General features: G+C 38.7%; 1 protein-coding gene and 1 long non-coding RNA gene across 2 annotated transcripts in view; both read left to right on the forward strand.

Annotated features, from left to right (window-relative positions):
• ldlrad2 (low density lipoprotein receptor class A domain containing 2) overlaps positions 1-11,032 on the forward strand; it is a 200,791-nt gene that overhangs the window by 109,922 nt on the left and 79,837 nt on the right. The gene's annotated exons all lie outside the window — the stretch shown is intronic.
• Positions 3,985-5,371, forward strand: LOC127533969 (uncharacterized). The gene is made up of 2 exons (XR_007941867.1): positions 3,985-4,133; positions 4,229-5,371. It is a non-coding gene; the product is annotated as an uncharacterized LOC127533969 (long non-coding RNA).

Below are 11,032 nucleotides of genomic sequence, written 5' to 3' on the forward strand. Positions count from 1 at the left end.
TGAGGACAATTCTACAATTCTCACCACTCCAAACGTGACAATTCAGGCTGCTTAAATGTATAAAAGACTTTGATTTAGGAGAAATTTCTTTTTAGGAGCAAGGCAAATAAATGCTGAGTCAGGCAACATCAGCAGTTTTTTTCATGTTCTGATAGTGCCAGTGTGTTGCTGTTAGAGAGCTATAGTGGGATGCATGCGTGGGACAGTCACCACATTCATCATCATTTACTGTTCCATGTTTTAAATTTATACCTAAGCTGACCTCAGTCTTTGTGTACAGGAGGGGCTGTCCTTGACAGTTTGGCTACTAGCCTACATCGGTCATTGGCATTAACTGTCTCCAATTCAAAAACAGCAGGCTGTGTTTATCTCACAGTTTTCCTTTTTTTGTTTCGTTTTGTTTCGTTTTCTTGTACTAATTTAGATTTGTTTAAAGTTTTACTATGGTAATGAAAGGATTAACCCTCGTGTTGTCTTCAGATCCTGTGCACTCCTCTTGTCCTCAGGATCAAAAATAACCGCCTCCACTGAGCCTCTAAAATAGAGCAACTTAATTGAATTTTTAACCAAAAACCTATTTTACATGAAGAAACAACCTGTCATGCATCACACACTTTGTGAGCGCCTGGGTTTTTTTGCTCTTCAGAGGACAGTAAGACTGGATTTAATAAATGGACACCATTCGTTTTTATTGCATCACACATTAGAACTGTTTTTTTACTAAAGTAGAAGTTTATTATCACTATTATTGCTGCTAAATGTGCTGCAGAGGTGCAAACATTATTTGTTTAGCAAGAGATAGTCCTTCTATATCCTAAGAAAATACCTGAAATGTGCAGAGAGTAGCTCTCAATGCATTTTTGAAGAGAAACACCAGTGTACTGTATGCTGTACAATGGAATAGAAAACTACAAAACTCAACTGCAAAATGCTCTTCTTTTGACATCTTTTGAATCATTGTTCCCACTCACAAGGTACATAACAATAATAAGAACTAGAAAAGCACTCGGAGAGCGCAGACCTCTGCCAGGCCATCTGTCTGTCTGTCTGTCTGTTTGTCTGTTAACAGCATAACTCATAAAGTTATGGACAGATTCAAACTCCGATGATTACATAACCTCCTGGCGGAGGAAATAAAATGCAATATTAGATATAAAACTAAAATATGAAGAACATATTAAGCTTTAATTAGCATATGTAGGACAGTATTCCATTGTTTATGGATGGACTTTACAAATGTATTTCTCATATGCAGCACACAGTATCTGTTCTACAGTCCTTCTTGTTACTCCTGGATGTCTGAAAAAAATCAGATCTATGGCCTGCTGGGTACTGAAAGTTTTCAGTAGTGTAGTGTAGTCACACTCATGGCTTCAGCAAAGAGAGGTGATCGTGAAGTTGTTATCAGCAGCACCTTTATAGCATCCCAACACATTCCCCATTCGTAAACAATGCTTTCTAGAAATGTTTCATTTTTTTGAAATTGTTAAAACTTGGGATTTGTTGTTGCTGTGTGATGTGGCACCTGCACAAAAAAGTTTTAGTTTTTCTGAGATCAATCAGATCAAACACTCTATATATACACAACCCGGTCTCATAAGGATTCGTGAAACTGTCACGTAAATTAATCTATGGTTTCATGCGCTGATGAAATGAAGAAATTTTGATTAGGAGCTTATGGAAGTGCTGCACGTTGTTATGTTGTTGTTCAGAAGAATGTGTTAGCCGGTATTATATTAGGAAATTGCATTGCCCTGCATATGAAAAAATATTCCAGTCAGTTCCTGCATTGTTTTTTTATCTTTTAAAAAACGCTACTGGTCGGACACGGTTGTACCAGCCAGATTTCACTGAGCAACAGTGTGTGCAAAACATGTGTGTGTCTCGGGAGTCATTTTTAAAACATCTGTGATCAGAATTGAGACGTGTGTCCCAAGCAGCGGCGATCAGCTGTAGAAGCTCCGCAGCTCGCGGTATCGCCCCCTCCCCTGCATTTGAAATGCATCTTGAAACGCAGGCACGCATGTGGGCCTGCGTGCCTGTACAGGGCTGATGAATTGTTGGACGCTCATCCCATTGGGCCGCATATGGATAAATAAACAAAATTTTTATTTATTTTTTTGCCTTTTTATTGTGATAGTCGCAATGAAGACTGAGAGGAAAAGGGGAGAAAAATAGGGGGAAGACATGCAGCAAAGGGCCACGGACCGGAATGGAACCCGAGCCGCCACATCGGAGACCAGCTCCTGTACATGAGTCGCCTGCTTAGCTATAGGTGAGCTATACGGGCATTGGGTACCCAGTGAACAAAATTATTTAATAAATACCAGCACACCGGCCCACCGGCCCACATGTGGACCGGCCCTTCGGTCAAACGACCGAATGACATAATGTTGAATCCGCCCCTGGATTGTTTACACAAATTTTGGCCCAAAGCCACATCTAATTGCCAACCCCTGTATTTCATTATAAATATGGGACGATGTAATGCAAAATATAGCGTTGGATTCGCAACGCGTTTACATTAAAAATATATTATACCCATTCAAAAAGCCCTAACTCGCTTAAATCTGACCGAGGAGAAATATGACACACCAGGAATATTTGATTAATTAAACGTTCTATTCAGGTGTGATTAAGATTCAGATATGAAAATAAAATCAAACCCGTAGTTGCAGTAGTTTTAAATACTTTCTGAGTGGCACGAAATATCCTCCGCTTGAAATACATTGGTTTGAATTTCGTTGTGTGCACCACGAAAAACATGAGAAAATCGTGTTGGTGTGCACGAAACCATAGATTAATTTACGTGACAGTTTCACGAATATTTGTGAGCACTGTTGCCAACTCCTCAGTAAGGAAAGTCGCTGTTGGCTGTCCTAAAAGTCGCTAGAAGTCACTAAATGACATCATCGCCTAATTTGCAATTTTCCCAGTTTGCATGTAATTGTAATCAACGTTGTAGGAGAGAGGAATAACGTTGTGGAAGAGACCAAAAAGTGAGTATAAAACACCCAAAATATGTTTTTGTACTAGAAACTAAATGCTGTGGTTTATTTTAGCATGACAGTGAAGAAACATTTTCGTTTACAGGGCTCCGTAAGTCTGGATGGGATCTGTAGTGACTTTGCGCATGCGCGATTTGTCTGTCGTCTGGCCGCAGAGTGATGTGGGTCTCCCCCTCCCCTCACTGAGACTGCTGCAGGGTTACTGGACTGACAGCCTGTGCTCTGGGAGGGGGAGAAGCTCACAGCAGCATCTGCTGCTCGTTGAGAACAGTAACTGCAGAATGAGCCGAGTTTTCCTGTCAGTGTCTCCAAAACGGCAGGAAAAAGTCGCTACATTTGTTGCTAGTCGCTTTTGACAAAAAAAAAGTCGCTAGGACGCTTTGGAAAGTCGCTAGATTTAGCGAGAAAGTCGCTAAGTTGGCAACACTGCTTGTGAGACCGGGTTGTCATATATCCACTATTAGCTCTTTGTTTCGGCAAGCTATTTGATAATAGGTTTAGGAAAAACTGTACTTGATCCGATTTAGAAATTTGATTTCTTTGTAACACAACACACATGTATTTCGTGAGTCTCAGAAACATTTTTTTCCGCATTAAAATGACTCACAGCTCTTTGTTGGTGTCCAAATTTTAACAACACACATCTGGAAAAATAGGACACCAACAAAGAGACAGTAAAAGAAAATCAAACAAGATGAAACAAAGACAAGCACTAACATAACAAAAGTGATGACAAAAAAAACCATATCTGGTGCAAAACCATAAAAGACACTAACAAAACAACATAGAAACCCATGCAAATACAACAAAAAATTTAAATTAATGAAGAGCTCAAAGAGAGGCTTGAATTCTACTCAGGTAAAATGAAATTCACACTTTGAAATTCATGTACATGTTATTCTTACACTCTTTATTAAACTCCTTAGTTATTATCTGAAGGGGACCTGATCATTTTTCTCATAAAATTTCAGGTCTTCAGATAGACTTCATGGCAAAGCAGGGCCATGAGTATACAAAAGAGTACAGGGAGTTTGCACTCGCGCTCCATCTGCATGGTCCGAAGGCATACAAGTACCTCCGAGAAACTCCACACTTTCCTCTCCCACATCCACGTACATTACAAAGGTAGTCTTAATGTTGTCCAAATGAATTTTTTGGCAATTACTGATGCAAACACATTAAATAGCTAGTTCTCATTTTTTTATTGATTTATTTTACAGGTGGCTGTGTTCGGTGGATGACAAGCCTGGCTTGAATAAGATGATGCTGGATATGCTGGAGAGTAGATGCCAAGAAGATCAGGATTAATATGGATGTGTTGCACTCATGTCGGATGCCATGGCTATCAGGAAACATGTGCAATATATTCCAAACACCCACAGTCAATGTCTGGATTTGTGGACATGAGTGATGGAAGCAGTGAGACTGATGTTGCTACTGAGGCTCTTGTGTTCATGGTAGTTGGCCTACAAGGATATTGGAAGGCTCCCATTGCATACCACCTGACTAAGTCTCTGTCTCCAGACACACAAAGTTTCCTTCTCAGTCATGCGTTGGAGGAGCTGCATGCACGGGGCATTCGGGTGGTATGTGCAACTATGAATGGTCATGCCTCCAATGTCAGCATGTGCAACCAAAACAAAGATGGCCCATCTCTCAATTGTACAGAGTCCTTCAAAAAATCCTGGATCTAGACGGTGATCCAGATCACCTCCAAAATCTAATCGATTGTTACTTTTGCTCTTCTGGACATCCTGTAAAAATTTGGTGAAAATCCGTCCATAACTTTTTGAGTTATGCTGTTAACAGACAGACAGACAGATAGACAGACAGACAGACAGACAGATGGCCTGGCAGAGGTCTGCGCTCTCCGAGTGCTTTTCTAGTTACATTAGTTACCATTTTATTGATTAGAAAAAAAACTTGCTTTTTGAATGAAAGTGCTATTGTGTTTGCATTTGACCCTCTCCTGACATTTCCATATAACAGCATCCTTGTTCAACTTTAAAGCTGTTCCATGTGGTATATTCCCCTACATACTCTGAGTCTCATATAGTGTCCATGGAATACTCATGCTTGATTGTGTTCTTAGTTCTTAGTCTAATCAGGAACGTATGAATGAGATAAATGAAACTAAACTGACAGCACACTAGCTGTCTGTCGTTTTTTCACAGAAAATACATTTTATTACATACTAGATAAGAGACTAGCTGGTGTAACTTTGGTCCCACAGGTTAGCCAACTTTTAAGTGCATTTCATCAGTTTTTTTTTTTACTTTACTATTATGCCTATTCACTGATTTGTTGTGTAATGTTAGGATTTATTATTTGTATTATTTCTATTAAACATAATGCTGGCTCAATGCTGATTTACACATTGCTTAAGTGCTGAATAAAAAAAGAGTTGCGTTGACCTGTGTAAGACAGGAGGGCCTCGAACATTATCCCACACTATGTGAATTGGGATAAGCCAAAGATGAAAAGAACCAGGTCAACTGAGGGCAAAATGCAAGCAGCCTACACTCAAACACACCAACTCATAGCTGACACACACACACATACATACATGCACATACTCTGTACGTTCTCACACACTCACTTTGTACTAAAGGCCACTCCATGTTCTGAAGACTTCTTGGGAGAACAAAAGGTGCTGTTTAAGAACTGATAAAATACTGATGACTGTGTGTCAACTAGAGGCTGTGATAATACTGTATATGACTGAGAAGTCAGCAATTAATGGAGAAAGGAACAGTACAGAAAGATGAATCATAATGGAGAGGGTCTAATTTACAGCATCTGCGATCTTCTGATTGGATGCCAAGAAGATAAGGACATGCCTGTGCACCAATGAAGAGAGGGCTGAGTCTAAACCACAGCCCTTCTCCAACAGTGTTGACCAATGAGATTCTTGCACATTCCATAAAAAGACTGTGAGAACTTCATCCGCCTTAAGATTAACACTTTTGTAAAGTGTAGTCCTCTGAATGGCAATGGACCTTGATATGAAGCTACTGGGCGTTGCAGAATAAATAACTTCAGCTGAGAGAAGTTGCCTGTATGCTGTCTCCTCACATGAATGCAGCACATCTTTCATCAGTGGCCAGAGATCTGTTAGTGAAATGCTTTTGTTTTATCTCTTTTTGGGGAGAAACATTTTGTAAACCCTTTAGAATGACTTGGTTTTCTGTATGAATTATCCTGAAATGGTACAGACAAACAACAGGTAATACGAGGGTGGCTATCAGCTTTCTTTGATAACTCAGACTTTCTGATTCAGACTCTGTGCAGGTTCACACAAAAGGGGGACATTAAAAGCATCATGTGACTCTTCTTCTGCACAAAATGAAATAATCGTTGCTCACTTACTTCCGTCAACAGGTTGTTATAAAGGAGAGCTATGAGAAATACACTGTCTGGTCCAAAAAAAGTTGCCAGCTGGATTCAACTAAACAAATAGGTAAGATCCTTCCGTTGGATAATTACTGCAGTGATGACAACAACTTATTTAACCCTAGCTGATGCAGGGAGGAACTTCTCATTTCTTCAACAACCATGTTGGAAGACATATTCTGTGGTCATGGAAAATATGTTAATCTGTCTCAGAAGGGTCAAATTATTGGCCTGCATCAAGCAAAGAAAACAACTAAGGAGATTAAACTATGAAAATCAGGTTAAAAACCGTCCAACACATCAGTGGAGAACCATCATCTTGCAGAAACAAATGTGGTCTGATGAGTCCAGATTTACCCTGTTCCAGAGTGATGGGAGCATCAGGGTGAGAAAAGAGGCGGATGAAGTGATGAACTCATCGTGGCTACTGTCTACCAGCCTGTGGGGGTTAGGGTTATGATCTGGGGTTGGTCAGGTTCACCAACATTAATTAATTAATTACTGCAAATCTGGACAAAAATAAATGCTTTGACACTACAGAAGCTTATCGAAATGATGCCACAGAGAACTGAGTGCCATACTCAAAAGCTAAAGGCAGTCGTACAATATATTTTAGTGTGTGACTTCTTTTGACCAGGCAGTGTGTGAAATGAGTCATGTGAAAAAGCACTGCTAGTGCAAATGATGCATGACACATATGCTGGTAAAAAACAGGGGAATACGTGTTAGTACATTTATATTACCAATCAGTGCAGCTGCTTATTTCTGATTGACAGCTGCACATTAAAGTTATTAAACTTTAAATTTCATATATTTAAACATGATATTGTATTGAAGTACATTTAGGTCTGACACTGTCTCATAATGCAGGATAGTACTATAATTTGCTGACAAATCGAAGTGAAATGAATGCTGCCATTCTCTGTAATAAATACGGAATAATTTCACAGAAGCATAATCAGCATGACAAATACATGAGTCTGCTAAGCATAATATAAATGCATTTAAACCAAAGGATAGCCACGTGTCATATAGTCATTTGAAACGATCCAAAGACAGGACATTGACATGCTCCTTTGTTCTCCAGAGCAAGGACTGCCACGTGTGGTCTGGCTGCTCTTTTTAGACTTTGGGCTCCACCCATCCAGGTTCTTCCTGGATAGGTGGAGCCCAAAGTCTAAAAAGAGAGAGGCATGTCTGAGTGAGTGTAAACTTTCCATCCAGGGCGAGTAAGGCAGATAGAGAGGTACTTTAGGATTTTCCACAGCAGCAGCTTCTTCGGTGGTGACCTGCCGCTGACATCATGCTTCTTCAATGATCTGTGTTTGACATTCATGAATAGATCCTTGCTTTAAAATAAAACACCTTTACTTAACACAGCAAACTAACTATGCGACCTCACTGAGATTATTTTGTTGTCTTTCCCAGCTTCATGCAACAAAATTCTTCATTCCTGATCACCAGCAAATGATTGTTGTCAATTAAATACAAATATGTTTGAATTTTGATTGAAGCAAACATACATAACTGGCCTTGCAGCAGATCTTGTACAGATATGCACTAGGACATTTCTAAATGACCCCAAACTATTGAAAGATAGTGTACGTGTTACTCGCTTTTCTGCTTTACAGGAACGTTTACCACCTATGATATAAATAACTCTGGGCCACAGGAAAACAGCAGTCAGTTTTCAAGAAACACATCACAGCTACTCTCCAGAGCAACTGAAGGCGAGACAATACTTGTCTTGACACAATACGTGTGTGTGTGTGTGTGTGTGTGTGTGTGTGTGTGTGTGTGTGTGTGTGTGTGTGTGTGTGTGTGTGTGTGTGTGTGTGTGTGTGTGTGTTTGTTGAGTCAGAAGACACACCCTGTTCTTGGTCTTAGTCAGTGTGTCTGTGGCGAATGAATAAAAACATAATGCGTGTGTTCACCTGGCCCTGAAGCTACTGTTTCTTCATACACAGGTGACGATCATCAGCGGGTGAACACACATCCTGGCAAAGTTTAGACACTGCCTGCAGGGCATGTATTCCTCTGGAGAATGACTTTTTCTGTGTGACAGTGTTTCCTCTCCTGAGCCCTGCGTTATTTTCCAGATGGGACACAAAACAACAACACAATAGTGTGATTGAACAGTGGTACATACATTTTCTTGATAGTGATTGCAGATCAGTGGTCCAGCATCTTGTCTTTGGACATTCATGGAGAATATGGCAAGTTTAGTCTTTGTGGAGACATGTTTGTTGAGCATTCTGGCATTTAAGGAATTCAGCTGTTTCATTCATTTTGTCAGCCTCTGGAGAAAAGAATCTCACCCAGACATAGATGGTGTTCACTGGTGTGGACAGATGCTATAAAATATGCACTACATACAAACTTTGACATATTTGGCAGATAGTACAAAAGAAATAATGAACCTTGCCATTGTGGAAAAAAATATTTGAGAAGAATGTTGACTGCTGTTGTAATTTATGAGCTTCATCTCATGTGATTGTATGCCATCATTGGACTACAGTAAGCACTAACTCTACTGAGAGAATTTTGTCTGCAAATTTGTTGTAACTGCTGTCACTTTATGAGTACAAACTTTTTAAAAAAGGATTATTTGAATTTTTGTGTAGAACACATTCCTATATTAGAAATTCTTACTTTTGTTCAATTTTTAATAGAATTTCTGTTAATATTTACTTTAGCATTTGGAATATATTTGTAGTCATTTAATGATAATGATTATGACCTTGTTTTCAGTGTGGCTTTATTGGTTTTATAGGAATCTTGTCTTTGTATTTTTAGGAATATTGCATAGCATAGCATTAGCATGGATATGTCTGTCTTCGGCTCTTGTTGTCTGTTTACTTAGGCCGAAGTGAAGCGTGACATCAGGATAGGTTAAGATATTGGGGTCCAGCCCTAGCTGTAATGTTATGTTCTATCTACTGAGCCTGTGCCATTTGGAGGGAAGTGAAATACAGTCTATCTTGTCACTGGAAGTAGCTTACACTGTTCAAACATACAAACGTTACCTTACTCCAGGTTTTTGTTTCAAAAGCTTTATGTTGTGAAAAATTAGGATTTGGAAATTTGTGTCTTTGTGCCTTAACTTGTCATTTTGTAAAGATGTTGTTTATTTTTTGCTATTTATTATTTTATTATTTGGAAATACCAAATTTGCACATTATTTTACATTTTTGTCTGTCTGATCACAACATTTCACATAAGTCGGACATTACAATCTAACAGTTCCTCAGTACTTCAGTAGTCTTTTCACCAAATACTTTTTAACTCGAGTACTTGAGTAATTTTTTGAATGACTACTTTTTACTTCTATTTGAGTGATATTATTTTTAAAGTAATGTTACTTTTACTTGAGTACGATTTTTGGCTACTCTACCCACCTAACGACATACGTAGCTTCCTAGAAAATGTACTGAAAGAATCACTTCACTTTCCATCTGATATGGGCCCTGGCCCTGGATAAGTGGAAGACAATGGATGGATGGATGGATGTTAGATTTTATTAAATTTATGTAATATTGTTATTATTATAAGGAGCTTGAAACAAGGCAAATAAAGAGAGTTAAATCCAAACCTCCTGTTAATTCTTAAGAAAATTAGGAAAGAAAGAAATATCCAGCATACACAAGAAATAGAAAAAAAGACAATTTATACAAACAAGAATGTTATGAATGAAGCCCAAAATTCACAAAACTATTCATTAACCTTGACAAGACACATCTGTGAAGTGAAAACCATCCAGGTGACTTCCTCATGAAGCTCGTGGAGAGAATGCCAAGAGTGTTCAAAGCAAAGAATCTAAAGTATAAAACATGTTTTGACTTTTTTCACACTTTTTGTTCACTACATAATTCCATATGTGTTCATTCATAGTTCGATGCCTTCAGTGAGAATCTACAATGTAAACAGTCATAAAAAAACATTAAATGAAAAGGCCTGTCCAAACTTTTGAACGGTAGTGCACATCCCCTTGTTCATTTTGTGAAATAGTTGTTTATGACTTATTTGACATTGTATCATAAAAAAGAAAGAAAAAGGATAAAGAAAAGAAGAGAGACTCAGGTTGTGCTCTACATGCTGAATATTAGTGAAAAGTGAGGTTTCAGTGTTCTTGAGGTGTTTTTGTTATCCTTTGAAAATAAAGAATTTAAAAAACACACAGTGAAGAATGATGAAAATATTTGTTTTGTGTATATTTGGTCAAAAACCAAAAGTGCCAAAGTATTAAATTCAAATGTTGAGGAGCTACATGAGGAGTCGGAGGGTAAAGTTGAAAGTTTATCCTCATTAGCTCTGGATATCTGGACAAAAAACTATACAAATATCTTTTATAACAAAAAACAAATCTAGAAACAACTGAACTGGTCCAGTCTCCATCATGTCCACTGTGGGATGCTGCTGCTGACCTTCCTCCAGTCCTCTGCTTCCAGCTGCTCATTTCCACCAGTCTACTCTGTATCGCCCTCACTTTACTGGATAAGCTCTTCTACACATTGTTTGAATTTTACTACCAGCTATATATCTGTGTTATATGTGTTTTATGTTTGCTTGTGCTTTTGGTGTTGGTTCATTTGATGTGTCTGTGTTGACTGTGTGTCTGCCTGCATGTCTGA

This window comes from Acanthochromis polyacanthus, chromosome 5 (genome assembly GCF_021347895.1).
Source record: "Acanthochromis polyacanthus isolate Apoly-LR-REF ecotype Palm Island chromosome 5, KAUST_Apoly_ChrSc, whole genome shotgun sequence".
In the NCBI taxonomy this organism is placed as follows: domain Eukaryota; kingdom Metazoa; phylum Chordata; class Actinopteri; family Pomacentridae; genus Acanthochromis; species Acanthochromis polyacanthus.